This window comes from Puma concolor, chromosome E1, assembly GCF_028749965.1.
Source record: "Puma concolor isolate L17-30 chromosome E1, mPumCon1.1.hap2, whole genome shotgun sequence".
NCBI lineage: Eukaryota > Metazoa > Chordata > Mammalia > Carnivora > Felidae > Puma > Puma concolor.
The window spans coordinates 32,606,170-32,624,969 of record NC_141680.1 but is presented as its reverse complement, the minus strand read 5'-3'; positions in this window follow the sequence as shown (position 1 = coordinate 32,624,969).

Here is an 18,800-nt window from a genome sequence, read left to right as displayed (position 1 = left end):
GGAGGGGGGCCCAAAAGGGGCCCCAAAAGGTGAGTCCCTGCTTTGACGTGGGCCAGTAATGTTGTCTATGACTCAAATGGAACAAACGAAAAAAAACCCCACACTTACCGATGCCAGGATTCAAAATTATCTGACATCTTGGAACGACAACAAAAATTAAGAAAACTAAATTTAATTACTGAAAATAGAAAGTCTTAAACCTACTTGAAAACAATCAAATACAGGAAGGAGTAGCGGGCAGTTCATGACAAAGACTCAGGGGCCTGAGGACTACAAGTCAAGCATGCGTGAGCCCTACAGAGCAGGGGTTTAAGAAGCACTGTTCCTGGGAGCTCTGATGTCCATGACAGCAGGGTAAAGACTTCTGAAAACCTACTCTTCCATAAAAGCAATGAGAACACTGACAAAACTGATCAGAATCAACGTTTTCAGAACTCTGGAAATTAACCAGAGCCTTGCAATAATCCAAGGAGTATTTATTGGGGAGAAATGGCTGCATCTCCTAAGACACAGCATGCTTTGCTGTTGGTGAGAATGCAGACTGGTGCAGCCACTCTGGAAATCAGTCTGGAGGTTCCTCAAAAAGTTAAAAATAGAAGTATCCTATGACTCAGCAATTATACTGCTAGGTATTTATCCAAGGGAGACAAAAATGCTGATTCAAAGGGGAACATGCACCCCAATGTTTACAGCGGCACTATCAACAATAGACAAATTATGGAAAGAGCCAAATGTCCATCAACTGATAAATGGATAAGGAGGATGTAGTGCACACACACAGTGGAATATGACTTGGTGATCAAAAAGAATGAAATCTTACCATTTGCAACAACATGGATAGAGCCAGAGTGTATCATGCTAAGCAAAATAAGTTAGCCAGGGAAAGACAAATATCATATGATTTCACTCATATGTGGAATTTAAGATATAAATCATATGAACATAGGGGAAAGGAAGGAAAAATAAAATAAGATAAAAACAGAGATGGAGGCAAACCATAAGAGACTCTTAAATACAGAGAACAGAGTGAGAGTTGCTGAAGGGGAGGTGGGGGGGATGGGCTAAATAGGTGATGGGCATTAAGGAGGGCACTTGTTGGGTTGAGCACTGGGTGTTATATGTAAGTGGTGAATCACTAAATTCTACTCCTGAAACCAATACTACACAATGCTTTAAGTAACTTGAATTTAAATAAAAAACAAAAACAAAAAAAACCAAAAACAGTGTGCTTTGGGGCATCTAAACTTGTCTATTCCCACCCACTGCCCATATAATGATATAATAAATCTTTTTGATATATAAAGATACAACTATGTATATTATATATAAATACGTATACATTAGTAAGATGTATATCACATGTATATATAACATCTTAGCAATGTGCTTGGTACTTAGATACTACTTCATAAATATTTGCTTATCAATGACCGTTTTTCCTTTTCTTCACTTCCTTTATTATTTCTGCCTCCATATACGATCTGTTGCTAGATCCCGTTCATTCTTCTTTCTCAATTTTCACAGCAGCTAGAAAATCCTGGCAAGAATAGTGGCCTCCTATGTCCATGTCAAGGCTCTGATTTATAAGCCTGGGTCAGGCTGGGTTGTCTCTGGGAAGGGAGAGGCAAATGTGAATTGTAACCAAGGACGAGAACCGAGATTAACGCCAAAAGTCAGGCTCATATCCTGGACATACGCTAGGAGTTGGGAATTCCATTATACGCTATTGTATTATATTGTATTCCATTATACGTTAATGTAAGCCAATGGACAGAATGCAAAGAAAAGCAGGCGAAATGGAACAAGGAGAAAGCAGGTAAAGGACAGAGGATGTAGCTGTGACCGAGTGAAGACGCCTGGGGAAAGCCTGGTGTTGGGTCCGGGGCTATCTTTCTGCCCCACCTCTTTCCTCCATCCTGGACGTCATCGTATCCTGCGCCTTCATCCATCCACTCTAATGTTTGGACAGTTGCAATAGTTCTTGAGGTGTGTTACACAGAGGTACACCCAAGGTTCTTTCAACATTTAACTCAGTTTTGAAAAACTGTATCCAATTCACCATTTGGGGAGCTGTAAGAAGATGAGAAAGAGGTCCAGTCGGTGAAGACTCAAGCTCCAGGCTCCAGTCTCAGCCAGCTTAATTCACTGTCTCATGTTTCAGCTTCATTTTTATTTCCTTAGCTGTTGGGATTTCTCCTACAATTTAGTTTTATTAAGAGCTTTTGCTTTAATCAAGTTTGACTTCACACTGGTCTGCTGCAACCTTGCCAGGGACATCTCTGCCTTTTTCCCCCCACTCTTCTTCCCTGTACTCCACTCTGAATGAATCATGCTAAGTACCTTCTTCATTAAGTTACCTCCTCCTTGCTCCAGAATACCAATTGTCTTTTTATCATCCTCAGAGCAAAGGTCAGATCCTCAGCTGAGCCCCTGGGGCCCTCTTCCATCAGAACAAAGGAATGGGATGACGCCTTATGCTGATAGGATCCTTGATGTGTGGGACACAGTAAGTCAATACCAGCTTCGTGTATACAACTGTTCTTGAAGGGAAGCTCTGCATCCTCCCATCTCCCAGGCCCTACCTTGCACACAGGAATAGCACCTTGTAATTCAGATGAGACTTTCCTCCTGACAGCATACTTCCTGTGCCTATAGAGCTAAGATTCCAGTTGTTTGGGGGGGGGGGGGGGCGGGGGATGACCCAGTGATGTTTAGGAAGGGTCTTGAGTTTCTGTCTTCTGTGGAAAATAGTACAGTGATGTTTAGGAAGTGCCACCACTCCTATCTTCTGTAGTGGGGATCCACTTCTGATTGGCCTAGAAATATAACCATGGGGACGACCTAAGGATTCCTGGCAGGCTTCATTACACCTGGTTCTGGATGCCCCCTTGTGGCAATCTGTCACCATGCAGGGGTTAATAAGATGAACAGGAGAGCGGTCCTTTAGTGGGCGCCTAACTTTGAGCCAACTACCTCCCAGGCTTTAATCCATTTATCCTCACCACAATGCTCTTAGGTAGCTACTAGGACTTTTACAACTTGTTCTAAGTAACATAGCTAACAAGTAGCAGAACGGAGACTTGAATCTGGGCTGGTTAGATAGTTGGTTAGCTGGTAAGCCCCCCAACATTACTTTAGATATTCAGCATATAGGCCATCATGCGATTGAGGTTTCCCACAAAAAGATTGATTATAGCCCATACATTAAATTACCGTATGAGGAACTTGGACTTAACAGCACCAGTATTTTCAACTGGGTTATTTCCAACTGGGTTAGCAAAAGTGAGATTTTTTTTTAATCCGGTAAGTAATTTTTTTTTAAAGGAGGTAATGCTGTTAGCCCTGATGCTAACATGTCCAGAGATACCGTGGTAGGTATACAAAGATGAATTAAGAGGTGGGATTTTCTGGAATCGTGGACTAATAAACTTGGAAGAATTTTTTTTTTAACATTTATTCATTTTTTGAAAGACAGAGAGACAGAGCACTAGTGGGGGAGGGGCAGAGAGAGAGGGAGACACAGAATCCAAAGCAGGCTCCAGGCTCTGAGTTGTCAGCACAGAGCCCAATGCAGGGCTTGAACCCATGAATCGTGAGATCATGACCTGAGCCAAACTCAGAGGCTTAACCGAGTGAGCCACCCAGGTGCTCCAACTTGGAAGAATTTCTACCCAGAAAAATAACAACTTAACTGAGAAAGTTATTTAAAATAGCCATTACTTAAAGTCTCTGGAAAGTGTCCTAATGACATACAGCAAAGGAGAAACATTCTTTCAAGAAAACCTACAAAATCTCAGTTAAGAACAGCATGAGTCTGAGGCTTTGAGCTGTGTTCTGCTCTATTATCCTCCTACTAGCCCCATGTTATGGAAGCTCTACTCGGGGCATGTGCAGCCAGGGTCTCTATCATCCCTTGGACCCTAGTCTCGGGCTATAGTTTGACTTCTGAAGGGGCAGGATGCTGGTGTTTCTCAGCTCCCAGCTCCATTTTGTGGAAGTCCTATTCCAGATAGGCACACCAGGAGGACTGGGTCTCCTTTTCCTTATCTGGCATCCATTGGTACGGTGGAAGTTCTCCAGGCATGGTCAGTCATGGGTACTGGGGCCCTGCTTGCCTACACCCCAGCTCCCTTGCAGAGAAGAAATCCCATGCTGGGAAGGGCAAGTCGAGAAGACCAAGGGTTTCCACATCCCTTTCTCCTAGTACTGAATCACAGAGCAGGATGTCATCCTGAGAAAAGAGGGTCTCTGACCCAGCTCCAGTGCAGTAGTAGATGGGTTGTGCCTAGCAGGAAAAGCAGGTCCTAAGGAGGAAAAGCTCCACAGCTCTGACTTAGGGGACTGACCTTTTTTTTTTTTTTTTTGGAATAAAGAATGGAAAACTCCATGACTACGTGCATCGTTGAAAGTAATGACATCTTTGTGGAAAGCAGAAGGAGGCTGGCATCCATCTACATGATACAAACAAAATGGCAGAATGGCCAGCAGTTTCATAGGGAAACCAAGGAAAGGAGAAGCCAAGAACTCTCCTTGGATCACAGTCAACTCTGGGAGTCGGGAAGGCTGGGCTGCACTGTATCCCTCAGGAGCCATCAGAGCAGGATGAGGATAGAAGTCCCCAGGAACTTTGAGAGGAGCCATTTTGGAGTGGTAAGGGGGAGACACCAGATCAGAATGGGCACAAGAGTGAAGTGCAAACGTGTAGAGCAGTGAAGATAGTTTGTCGAAAGTAAGCGTCATGAGGAATCAAGAGAACAGTGTGGAGCTCCACAGGGATGTGGGATCATCGGAGAAGTTTTGCTAGTTTGTCAAGTTTTTAAGATGAAAATTTTTGCACCATGTTTGTGTGTGGATGGAATGGACCTGATTAACAAGGGGCAGTTACTGGCATGCAGAAGCGGTATTGCCTTGGGAAGAGAGATGACCAGATGCACATGAAGAGACTGGCCTTTCAGAGGACAGGACACTTGCTCCATTGAACTAGGAGTGGAAGAAAAGATTGATGCAGACGTAAGCACGTGGACAGAGTCGGTCAAGGAAAGGCAGCAGCACTACCATATGATGGCTTTTACTTTAACCATGAAGTGAAAGATAAGAATAGGAAATTTGGGAAGAGGATAGGAGATCAAGCTTACCAGAGACACACAGAGAGAGAGAGGGAAGGAATCCAAGGCACCCCAGTGTGCCCACTTGAAGTGAGTTATTCATTTAGAGCAACAACAGTATGCTCCATATTGTGGTTTCCTCTAGCCGTTCCTGGAAGCACTGGTATAGAAACTTTGGCTTGAAAGGTGAGTTTGATGAAAAGAAAAAAGGGTGAAACCAAGAAAGATAGCAGCAGGGGAGTGATAATGCTGATAAATCATGAAATTGAAGTCATAAAGATGTAAGTGATGTCAAGAGAGAGCAAATGAACAAAAGAAAAAAAAAAGTGGTTGGCCTAATAGGCAGGAGGCCTAGAAATTGGATTTGCAAACTCATGATTTTTGGAAGGGGTGCAGATATTTGACAATGTCTGGGGCAGGATCTTGGGCATGTGGGTTGAGGGACAGTTGAGAAGGTCAATGAGTAGATGTGCAAGGTGCTGGGTGAGCAGCCGACCTGCATATACAAGTTTATAAGCTCAATGACATTGACCGCAAGAGACAGTGACTGTGATTTGGGTCCTACAGTCTTCAGTGAAGGAGAGCAAGTGACAACTAAGGAAGAAGGGAGGGAAGTAATGTAGGGTAGCATGAGCTTCAAAGGAGCTACGTTGGTTATGTGATTGTGTCTTTTGGGTTTCGTTTTTTAAAATTTTTTTAATGTTTATTTATTTTTGAGAGAGAGTGTGTGTGTGTGAGGGAGGCGCAATTGACTGAGGCACCCAAGTGTCTCTAGGTTTAGTTTGTTTTTTTTTCATAAGAGGGAAGGAAATAATTGCCTGGATGTAGCTATGGCAAACAAGGAGGACCATCATCCTTCCACTGGATCCTGAGCTTTGAGAGAGTAAGAGGGCACACAGTCACCTTGGGTTTCAACTAAGGCAAGTGGGTGTTGAAAATAGTTGACGTGTTTGAAGATATAGATGAGTTTGCTGATCACTTAGTGGAAGTTCTTGGTGGCGGACTAGCAGAGGTTAGGAGGGAGGGAAGAAATACAGGGTTGGTTAGATGAGGGGATGTTTAGATACATTTTTATTAAAAAAAAAAAAAAAAAACAGGGGGTGCCTGGGTGGCTCACTTGGTTAAGCATCCGACTTCGGCTCAGGCCATGATCTCACAGTCCGTGAGTTCGAGCCCCGCGTCAGGCTCTGTGCCGACAGCTCAGAGCTTGGAGCCTGCTTTGGATTCTGTGTCTCCCTCTCTCTTTCTACACCTCCCCCCTCACACTCTGTCTCTCTCAAAAATAAAATATAATTAAATTAAATTAAATTAAATTAAATTAAATTAAATTAATAAAAAACAGGACTAGCATTGCTGATTGGTAAATAGCTTGCTATAATATAATGACATACATCTATATGTGTATAAAATAATCTTTTCAGTAAAATAACGACAGAGAATCCCACCAGCTTCCAATTTTATTTTGTTTTTCTAGCATTTTAAATGGCTTCCCCTGTCCATTTAGACGTCTTGGGCCCTTGGTGGTTTGTGGCTTTGATTCTGTTCAGCCCCGCTGGAAAACAAAGCATTAGGGAATGCATTTGGACCTCAGTCGGTGCCCAGCAGAAACAAAACAGAATATCTATTTCATTAGCACACCAGGACCTGGGAGAGGTGAGAATTCTCTGGAAAGAAAAGTACAGGAGGGCTCGGAGAGATGTCAGCCAAGCCCCACAAGCTCTATTTTACTTCTTGACAGACCACATCTCCATCAAAGCAGCTGGACTAGACAAGGCTCTCTGGTTAAGATGCTGAAATTGATATTCAGATTAAAGGTAATGTGAGGATCACTCTCTCTCTCTCTCTCTCTCTCTCTCTCAGACCAAGGGTTTTTTGTGAGGGAAAGCAGCAGGCAAATCAAAGGAGGTGCTGCGGCTCCCAAAGAAAATGAGAACAGAAGAGGGTGATGGAGAATATGGTTTAAATGACCGAAAGAAAGGCTGCACTTGTCTATACAGGTCTGGCCTGCCCATCAGACAAGTCAGACTGGGAGTGGCCATCTGCTGCTCTGAATAATGACAATGAGCCACTTGCAGTGACCCAGCTTTTGATTGCCTCAGCAATGTGTTGGTACCACAAGGACCCAGCTCATCTTCCTGGTGCTAAGATACACGTGGAGCCATTCACTGGACGCTTAAAGGTATTACAGTGAGGGCGTCAGGGTGGCTCAGTCAGTTCAGCGTCCAACATTGGCTCAGGTCCTGATCTCACAATTCGTGGGTTCAAGCCCTGCATGGGGCTCCCTGCTGCCAGTGCAGAGCCCATTTTGGATCCGCTGTCCCCGTGTCTCTGCCCTTTCCCCGCTCTCTCTCATTAAAAAAATAAATAAATAATAAAGATAGTACATGATATGTTAAATGGGATAATATATCCAGCCTGCCCAGTGCATACGAAGGCTACTTTCCTTCCACTTCATTGTTTTGTAAAAACACAGTGTAACAATGGACAACACACATTCTCTAAAGAATTGGTTTTCTTTCCCTCTGACCTTTAAAATTGCAATCATTACAATATGAAATTATTATTATTGGTACTGTTGACTCTAAATGACTTTCTTTGCATTAAGTGGGATTCTATGTGAGATGGGTCCTCTGTGGCCCTCTATCCAATAAGGTTTAGTGAAGTTGCCTCACCTGGAAGGTGGTCTCGCAGCGAGGATGATAATCATACTGAGATGCTCCTGAGTGTCAGCCAGGTACTGTGCTTAACACACGTTATCCCCTTCCCCCAGAAACTCTGTGGGAGGGGTATCGGTATCCCAATTTTATAGGTGAAAAACCCTGAAGCTTAAGAAGGTTTTGCTGCTCAGCCAAGCCTATTTTATTAACGATCAAATTCATGAATAAAAGGTTTTCTTTAACTTCTATCATGTTAGCGGTGGAGCATAGCTGACCTTTGATTGGAACCTTAAGGCAGATTTTAAAACCCTATGAATTTGTTACCTAAGCCTAGGTCACTGCGATCAAACACAAGAACATACAGTCAAAAATGACAAGTGTATATTGATGCCTATCTTATTTTTCTTGAACACTGATGACTTTGATCAAAACATAACTTCAACTATGGGAATCTGACCTTGGGTGCGTCCATGTCTCTCTGGGCAATCTCACTCATGCTTACAGCTTTACCTGCCAACTCACTTCTGATGACTTCAAATCTTTAATTACAACTCAATCTCTTTCCTGAGTTCCAGATCTATACATATCCAACTACCCATGAGAGATCTCCTCCTTGCAGTTCCTAAGGGACCACTAACTCAATAGATCCCAAATAAAACCCATCCCATTTTGTCCCAAGTAAGCTTCTCCTCTTCTAGTCCATGCCCACCCAGACAGCCATAACAGGAAACTGCAAGTCTTCACAGACTTTTCTGTCTCCCTCTCTTCACGTATCCTATTGGTGGCCAAGTCCTGTAGAGGAGAGGTTCTCAGGGTAAGATCTCTAGATCACCAGCAACAGTAACAACATCTGGAAACTAGTTAGAAATAAAAATACTTAGACTTCTCCCTAGTTCAGCCTCTTTGTAGGTAGGACCCACTAAGCTGTGTTTTAACATGCCTGCTAAACTGACCTTCCGTGGTATCTCTCTGATTACTCCACTCCTGAAGCTTTTATTGCGATCATTGCCTAACCAGTCTACCTTTCTCCACCCTTAGTTCCCTCCATGTTACCCTCCCCTTTCCTACCAGAATGTTCCCTCTAAATGCAAATCTGATCATGTCTCTACCCTACATAAAATTCTCCAGTGTTCCCCCAATGCTTACGCAGCACTGTCTACTAGAAATATAATATGGGTCACATATGTAATCTTTTTGTGTGGCTACTAGAAAAATTTTAAAGTAAAAAAAAAAAGCAAAATTAAAAATTAATTTGAGCACTGTTACGGAACCCAATATATCAAAAATATTATTGCAACCTGTACCTAATATGAGAGTCATTAATAAGATATTTTATATTCCTTTTGCATGCCAAATCTTTGAAATCTGGTGTATATTTTTATGCTTACGTATCTCAATTCCAGATGTTAAATTTTCAGTGGAGAGACTTGACTTATATTTAGATTTCATGCAATTTACAATGGAGTTGAAAGAGCACATGTGCTTATCCAAGTTGTTCCAAACATACTTAAAAGTTTTCCAGTAACCGAATTGAATCCATTTTTAAATTTAAATAAATTAAAATTAAAGATTAAACTGCTCAGTTACACTAGCCACATTTCAAATGCTCTATAATCCCATGTGGCTAGTAGCTACCGTATTGGTCAGTGGGGTTTAGAGGACAAAATTTGATCTCCTTGGTATGGCTTCCTAGGCTCCCTGTGAACTAACTTCTCTCTGACTTCATCAGTATGTCCTATCTTCGTCCCTTGTTGCACATAATGATTCCGTTACACAGAAGTGCATCTCCTAAGATATTCCATGTCATTTTACACCTTGGGCCTTTTCCCATGACTCCTCCTCTTCCTCAATCACTCTGTCCCCCCATTCATGTGTCAAAACCCACCTATTTTTTAGATCCAGCCCAATACACTGCTCAATTGTTAAGCGTCCCACCTCTGCGTCCCAGGACTGATTAATCCCTCTTTAAATGGAATCAAACTCTCTGTAAATTAAATCTCACATAAGATTGTATTTCACTTACTTGCTCACAGGTCTCTCATTACTAGAGAATAAACTAAAAATAATAAAATAAATAATATAATATAAAAAATAAAATAAAATCTTGTGTTATTCATTTTTTATATCCCTAGCATTTAGAACACCATCCAATGCTAATAGACACTTAAAAATGTATGTTGGGTTAACAAATAGTTAATATCCCAAAATTTGCACTCTTTTCTCTGTGACACACTCCCCTCTGTGGCCCTGCAGGGCAGTGGTTTACTAACACTGAAGAATTGGATGTTTTGTTGTAACTGTCACATCATAACGATTTCCCCAAAGCTCTAGGAGTGAGATGGGCTTTCTGCCTTCCCATTTCTTCCTTCTCCAAACGTGATGATGCACACCTTTACACGCCTCACAAAGGATTTAGAAATAAGACTGTAAGTTCTGGGAACTGCTATCATTCTCTGGTTTGCTCAGGCCGGGTCCCTTAACCTTTCTGAACCTTGGTTTTCTCATCTGTAAAAGGGGGGAGGGGTGACAGTAGACACCCTCTTCACAGGGATGTGCTAACTGAATGCACTAAGTGATGTAACATGCTTGGCAAACTGTGACGACTTAGGCAAACCTAAGGGCTTATTCTCATTTAATCTCAGAAGGTCACCAACACAGACCAAAAGAGGAATCACCTCCTTTAGGCAAGAGTCTACACTGCCTAAAGAGGCATAAGAAGAAGGAAGGAAGTGCATGGATGAGGTGCCTGATGGTGAGGGTAGGCTGCCCCCGTCCTGCTTTCTTCATCACATTACATTCCTAGATGGAGAAGATGCTGTTTTACCCTCTCTGCTGGTTCTGGTGTGTCCCTCAACTACTACATCTGGCTTTTTTCCCCTCCAAGTCTTCTCTTATCCTCTTGTGATCTTTCTTCATACAGGCTGCTAGAGACAAGGTCTCTGGAGTCAGGTGGAACTGAGAAGCAAGAACAACATTGTAAAGCTATTGGGTCTTAAGATTGACATTGCAGTCCAGGTATGAGCTGCAAAGATCTAATGGAGTACTTGCTGAGCCGGGCTCCCCTCTGCCCACATCCATCTCCCAAGAGGAAGGACCTCAGCAGGTTCAAATGAAAGCAGAGGCTGAGTGCACTGGGAAGGGGCCCTCCCCGGAGCCAGCTTCAAAGTGGGTAGGATGACAGTGTTCCCAGGTAAGCGAGAGTATGCAAGAGTAGAGGAACCCTTCCCTGATTCCTGTCTGGGACCGAGGAAGGTGTTTGTCATACCCTTGTGGTCTGAGGGCAGAAGGTAGAGATGATTATGCGAGAGGCTGAGAGCAAAGGGCATCTGAAACAGCCACTGGCAGTTTCCTAGGCTCCAAAGCAGTGTGGGAGAATTCCAGACTTCCCTCTGTCTCCAAGGCAGATGGTGAACAGATAGCCAGCAGGTAGATCCGGACAGCGTCTGCGACATGAGGAAGCTGATGGGCAGGCAGCCACTCCACAGATAACCACAGCTGGGGATCAGGAAGAGGTGGGCTCATGGGTGATAGATGACACCCAGGTATTCAGTGCCACCCCCACCTCTAATGCCCACCCAGCACACGAGACCTTGAATGGAGACACAGCCCTTGGAAGTCCCCGGAAGGAGAAGAAAACATGGAATTGACATCCTGGAATTGGCTTGACTGAGGATTCAGTAAGGAGGGGTCCAGGAGGATGGAGAGATTAAGTCAAGTTACAGAAAATAACAAAATAGGGGTGCATTTTTGATACCCATGAGAGATCTCACATCCTCTGTGAATAGTTGTTTGTATGTCTGGATCCCTGCTAGACTATAAATCCCCTGATGGGATGTTCTGTGTCATGCATCCCTGCTTCTCCGAAGCCAGGGTTTGCACATCATAAGCCCACCTGACAAGTCTGTGAACTTGCTCTGAAATGAGCTGAGTTGGAGATCATATGTTTTCTTGGCAGACCCAGGCTCTGTCCTCTCTTTTCCCTTGTTTATCTGCTGTCACAACTCAGGACGCATGTATGCATTCTTACACTCACGTATCCATCCATGCCTTCACTCAGAGAATATTTATTGAGTTCTTGAACTGTGAAGCTCTACAGATGTGAGTGGGGACGGGAGGCAGAGATTTAAAATGAGGTATTTGCATGTTTTGCTTTGTTTTGTTTTAAATTTTCGAGAGTCCTTTCTTATTACTTTATTCTGGCTTCACAGTCACAGCAGAGGCGAAGGGAAGCAGGTGGTGTTAACTTCACTGTTGAGGCGAAGAAAAAGACAAGTTGAGATTTGACCAAAGTGACACAGAAATTGATGGTAGAGATGAGGGAGGAGGGGGGCGGTAGGGGAGAGGAGGGGAAATTTAGTTCTTCTGATTCTTTGTGCTCTTACGTAAAAAGACACCAGAACATATGTTTGGGTTAAAAGTGCCATCAGCCAATGGAAAGAGCCGCCACCAGCCAGAGCTAGAACATTCTCAGCAACAAAATTAATCAAATAGTATTTAAACCCAAAGTATAAAATAAATATCCATGAGTCTATACCGATATAAATAAATGATTGAATAAATAAATAACCGTGGGAGAACAGCCAGATATCTCTGAAGAAGAACCCAGATCATTTATTTAGATATTCTGCTCTGAAGGAGGTACAGCATAACTCTCCACTCCTTAAGTGTGAGCTGTGCATAGTGACTTCCTTCCTAACAACATAGTATGGAGAGAAAAAAGAGTAACTCTGCGGTGAAGAAACTTGACCTCAGCCAGGTGATCCAGGTCAACATCAACAGTGATAAGTCAGGTTGACAGTATGTACCCTTGGTAGGATGTAATGAGAATGGCACTTGACCTCTGTGACTATTCGTCGCCAAACCTGTAACCTCAGTCTCACTATGAGAAATCATCAGATGAATCCTTGTTGAGGAACGTTAGACATAATACCTGACTAGTACACCTCAAAACTGTCAAGGTTATCAAAAACAAGGAAGTCTGAGAAACTGTCACAGGCAAGAGGAGGCTAAGGAAACAACATGACCTACTGTAGTTTGGATGTGATCCTGGACGAATAAAGGAAATTAGATACAAGCTAAGGAAATCTAAAGTATTGACATTAGTTAATAATAACATCAATTTGGGTTGACTGCGCCTCGTATATCTCCTTAATGTAAGATGTTAATGGAGGAAACTGGATGTGGAGTTATAGGGGAACTCCCTACTGTTGTCACAACTTTTCTGTAAGTTAAATTATTCCAAAGTTAAAAGTTAATTAAAAGTTGGAGAGCCTGGGTGGCTCAGTCGGTTAAGCATCCGACTTCGGCCCAGGTCATGATCCCATGCTTCGTGTTTTCGAGCCCGGTGTCGGGCTGTGTGCTGACAGCTCAGAGCCTGGTGCCTGCTTCAGATTCTGTGTCTCCCTTTCTCTCTCTGCCCCTCCTCCACTCACGCTCTGTCTCTCTCTCTCTCTCTGTCTCTCAAAAAATAAATTAACAGTAAAAAAATTTTTTTAAGCTAATTAGAAGTGAAGTGAATTTCAGGGGTGTCTACATAGCTCAGTCAAGCTTCCAACTCTTGATTTTGGCTCAGGTCATGATCTCACGGTTTGGGAGTTCAAGCCCCACCTGGGGCTCTGCACTGACAACACAGAGCCTGCTTGGGAGTCTCTGTCTCCCTCTCTTTCTGCCCCTACTCCCCACTCTCTCTATTTTAAAATAAATAAATAGACATTTAAAAAGTGGGATAAATTTTTAAAAATAATATTCATTGTACAGTGAAAAAAAGCACAATAAATTTATTGCCAGCATGATAAGGGAAAGGATGGGAGGAAAGAGCTATATGAGATTTTACCCTGCTCTCCCACAAAACTGTAGCGTTTACAGCCAACCTTGGTTGAAGTAACACAGAAAAGGGTCCTCGTATTCCTGTCACAAATATGTGGCTCCTCCAGTGTCTGGCAAGTCTGGACAAACACATTTTCCATGCCAGCATCTCCAGAATCTTTGATTTCCAAGGTCAAGAAGCCCATATATTACTCTTTGGTAATTCTTCTGGTTTACCTGGAACTTGAATGTCTATCATATCATCCAGTTAATTTTCAGAATCCAGGAATCAGTGAGAGAACGGGGGTCAAAATACCTTTGAGTATCACCTAATTGCCATGCCCCTGACTTGATCCTTCTCGGTTTGTATTCCTTCATCCATAAAATGATGATCCCTGGGGTAGTACAAGGTTAAATGATATAAGGTATGCGAAAGCTTTCTGTGACCTAGAAAAGGCTGTGAAGTTTTATTTTGGAATGTCCTTGTCTTTTGGGAGACTAGGACGGCCTGTGTCTTTTCTTCTTTTAAACCGTGCTCTGGCTTAACCACTCACTTCAGTTCAATAGGCATTTTTCAAGTATCAATATGTTAGGCACATTAACACGTGCCTCACCTGGGTAATGGTTTCCCTGGAAATAGAAGACGGAGACACTTCAGTTTTTCAGTCTTCCTGGGAAGAGCTGTATGTGGCTGGATGGATAAGTTGCCTGGGGTGGGGATTATAACCCACAAGAGGCATGCATCAGTTACAACACCTTTGGTTTTTGCGCATTGAAACCCAAATCAAAATGGCCTGAATGAGTTGTTGGCTTACCTAACTGGAAGGTCCAGAGTCAGGTAGACTTTAGGGTTCAAGAGTACAGTGGCTTAACTATAGCATTAAGGATGCAATTTTCTCCTTTTTCTGTTCTGTTATCTACAGTGATGGCTTTATCCTAGAACTGGCTCCCCTCAGGGTATGGGATGACTTCCAGCAGCAGGCGGAGTTCTTATCTTCCTTGTTCACAGTAAGGTGGGGTGGGAGGGCACTTATAAAACTAGAGCCACTACCCATGACCTTGACTACCCTATCTTAATCAGACACTCCTACCTCCACTGCCTTGCCAGTCCCTAACTATGTATGACTTCCTTGTCATCTTGAAATATTATTTATTTTTAATTTTACTTATTTGTATATTTACTCATTTATAGTCAGCTCCCCCACTCCCCCTGGCTCCGTAAGGTCATGGGTTTCATCTTGTTCACCTTTGGTCCCTTCTAAGAGAGCAGGCCCCTCCTCGTTGACCTACAGGAAAGACGCTGGGTCTGCTGCGAGGGGTTTCTTCTCTGTCCTCCTTCCTAAGCCCATGCTGATTCCTGCCTGAGTCCTGATTGCTGGGGTGGGGTGTAGGGGGCGGAGGAGTGCTACCAATCAGGACTTCACTAGAAACAGAGGACCGGGGTGCCTGGGTGGCGCAGTCGGTTAAGCGTCCGACTTCAGCCAGGTCACGATCTCGCGGTCCGGGAGTTCGAGCCCCGCGTCGGGCTCTGGGCTGGTGGCTCGGAGCCTGGAGCCTGTTTCCGATTTCTGTGTCTCCCTCTCTCTCTGCCCCTCCCCCGTTCATGCTCTGTCTCTCTCTGTCCCAAAAATAAATAAACATTGAAAAAAAAAAAAATTTAAAAAAAAAAAAAAAAAAAAAAAAAAGAAACAGAGGACCACAGGTGCCCTGTGGAGTAACACCTTTCTAAACAAAGGCAGCCCAAGTTGATATAGTCCGGGTGGAAAAAATAGGAGGTGAGTCGAACAGCCTGGGAAAAGATGGGAAGATAAGACTGGTGGACACATTGTCCTCAGGGAAAGGAGGGAAATGAATGGTGGCTAGCAAAGTTGGTAATCCAGTGGGTGAAGAGCAAAATGACATAAGATGAAGGTTCAGGACCAAGTGTGAACAGAGGGTGGGTATGGCAGAACTCCTGTCATGCGGGCCTTCTGTCGACATTCCTGAGCGTGCTAACCACGCTGTGCATGGCCGTGCTCCAAGAGCCCTGTGAAATAGTAATAAGAGCTCCTCACATTTTCAGAGCATTTCGTAAATTACAAAACACATTTGCAGACATGATCTCACTTCATTGTCACAGCCATCCTGGGGGGTTAGTGGGATCATTCCTATTTTGCAAGTGAAGACACCAGCCCTCAGCGTGATTTTCCAAAAGCCACACGGTTCCGGAGAGGGAAAGCTGGGTGCAGATACTCTCTTTCGAGTCCTGAGTTCATCCTATTTCAGTGCAGTTGAAGAAGGATGGGTAACAATTTCCTGAGATGGAAATTCATCTTAGGCTTAGGTTTTTCTGCCTTGCATTATGTGTCTTTCTGTGTAGAGTGGAGTTGCTGTCTAATTCAGTTACACAGCTCCTTCTGTGTCAACATGAAATTTCTCATAATAAAAAGTTTAAAAACATTATAAGAATAGAGTCAAGTTGTTTGGTCAGGCCCTGGCAGAGAAAATCAAGGGAAGGTCAGGCCCCAACGAAGTCAGGTGCTCAAGGGTTTGGGCTTCAGTGCTTTAAGATTTGACTGAAAGAAAGAAAGAAAGAAAGAAAGAAGAGAAAAAAAAGAACATTTGGGAATAAGGAATAAGAAAAATCATGTGTGTGCTCAAGCAGCTAAAAAAAAAAAAAAAAAAAAAGGCACAAAGGAATGAGTTGTTCCCTCTGGGTTTTATATTCTCTTGCCAGATCCTTTAATTATGCTTCTATTCTTTTTTCCCAAATTTAATTTCCCCCCAGACTTAAATAAAGAGCAGATGATGTTTCGTAGAAGGCTTAGTTGAGTGGCCGTTCGGAAGTTATTTTTGTCCGGGTGCGTGTCCTGGCTTGATCTACAATTCACTGTGTGGTCTTGGGTTATTTACTACCTAGGAGGTTCACTTTCTCCAACTGTAACAGAGGAATTAGAACATTTGCCACCAAATGGCCTCCCAAAAAAACTGCAAAAGAAGGTGAGGTGATGGCCATGAAGGCACTTAGAACACTTCCAAAGAGGAATGTCTCAAGCTGGAAGATGTTCTGATCACAGCATTTCTCAGAATCACCTGGGTTTGTGGGAGTGGCTATAGTCCAGGGCTGTCTGCTGCCCAGGAATTAAAGCTGGAAGGACGTTAGTAAACCTGGCTGGATCCCGGCTGGCATGGGACTTCGGGTCTTTTGAACCTGTGCTCTTTCTGCTTCTCCAGGATGTCTCCTGGTTGGTCTGGCTGGTTTGACATAGCTTTCATCCCACCGGAAGGTGTTATCAGTTGGCTCTGATTGCTTCAGGGAACAGTATTGTAAGAAAGGGATGGGGTCAGTCCTTGATCATCCATGTTAAGGGGTGAAGCACGATCTCAGAGAGCAGGTGATCTCAAGGAGTGTGGGTCCTTTTAATTCAGCATTGCAATTTAAAAAAAAAAAAGTTTTACTCTCTTAGTTTTGTTTTGCTCAAGCTGAACTTTACAAGATGGAAGAGGGAGGTGGCCCAGACAGACTCTGGGTGGTGGGAGGGAGGTTATCTAGAGTTGAGCCTGGCTTAAGGTTTTCTCTCTGCTGTCACTTGTGAAGACATCAGGACACATCTGACAGCCTGGTCTCCAGTTTCTTGTCTTCTCAGCACTACTGATGTCCTTTTAACAAAAGGATGTCATTGACCATCAAGTCTCTATTTAATCATGCATTCATTCACTTATTCAATAAGCATGTTCTAAGTAGATCCTATGTGTCAAGAACCTCCCAAGGATCAACAGTACAGGGATTAGTAACCTGCCTTTACTTGATGGTTGTTGTACGGATCAGATGAGCACAATGCAGCAGGATTAATAACTATCACAGTGGAATTCCTGAGGAGAATGTGAAGGAGGAGCCCTTTCTAAGCCCAGCAGAGTCAGAAAAGACTTCCAGGAAGAGGTAACACTTGAATTTGGACTTGAGGGATAAACAGGGATGTTCAATGTGGATGGTGGAAGGTGAAGGCAGGGAGGGCATCCAGGAAGAGGGAAGAGCATGTACAGAGGCATGGAGGCATGATGAAGCAGTGGTCTATTTGAGGAATAGCAAGCCTCTTGATTGGCTGGAGGCTACCTGGGAGTGGGGAGAGGTGCGTCCACACAGGTAAGTAGGTACCAGATCCAGCACTAGGCTTATCCTGAAGAAGAGGAATGATATTAGAGAATCAGACCAGATTCTCATTTTAGAAAGAGCCCTCAGGTAGAAATGTAGAGACTAGATGAGAGGTATGTGAGATGGAATGAGCAAGGTGGATGGGATGGGGTGGTTGGGGAGGTGGATGAAGTGGATGGGGTCGGGTGGGTGGGATAGATGGGATAGGATGGGACGGGGTGAGGTGGGTAGGGTACGGCAGGTGGGATGAGGTGGGTGGGGCGGATGGAATGGGATGTGCTGGGGTGGGTGGTGTGGATGACACTGACTTTGAGGTGGGTGTGGGACATCCATGTGAAAATAGCCGGTGGGCAAATGGGTTTAAGAACTTGGGAGACAGGAGAGTGTGAGGCTAAAGATCCTCACTATGCATGTGGGTGAGGCCACTGAGGATTAGAGGGCTGAGGAAAACCCTGGAGGAACCAATATTTAAGGACCGGTAGAGGGGGAGGAGCCGGGGGGGGGGGGGGGAAGACTCAGACCAGAAATTTGGGGAGGTGTGGAGTGGAAACCAAGGCACAGCAATGTTAGGGAGGCCAGGGCTGGGGAGATAGAAGAAGGGAGAACAGACAGTGCTAGCAAGTTCCTCAGAGAGGATAAGAACAAGACAGGCCCCACACGGGGCCAGGGAAGACCTGGTTGGTAGAGCCAGCGCTTGGCAGCAAATGTGCCCGAACAAGAATCCCAGTTGGGAGCAGGGCCGCCATTCATACAGGATGAACCGAGCTGAGGAGGAGAGCAATCCGCCTGCACCCCTTTGTCCTAATTCCTAGCCAAGGGCTCTTGCACAGTCTTCAGAGCACCTCTGATGAAGGATAGTTGGGAACAGAATTCAGCACTGATCGACTGGCAGGTCCTGTGTTAGGTACTTTATGCAAGTAATCTCGTCATAGCCCTTTGAGGCTGAGAGCACAATCCTCCCTTTCAAAATGACGAAATCAAGGCTCAGCACAGCCAAATCACTTGCTCCTCTCTTTCCTCTCCACTGGTTGCCAGGTCACAACCCCCAAAACACATCGGTGAAGAACCATAACTGTGCTTCCCATCTGTGGAGAGCCAGTC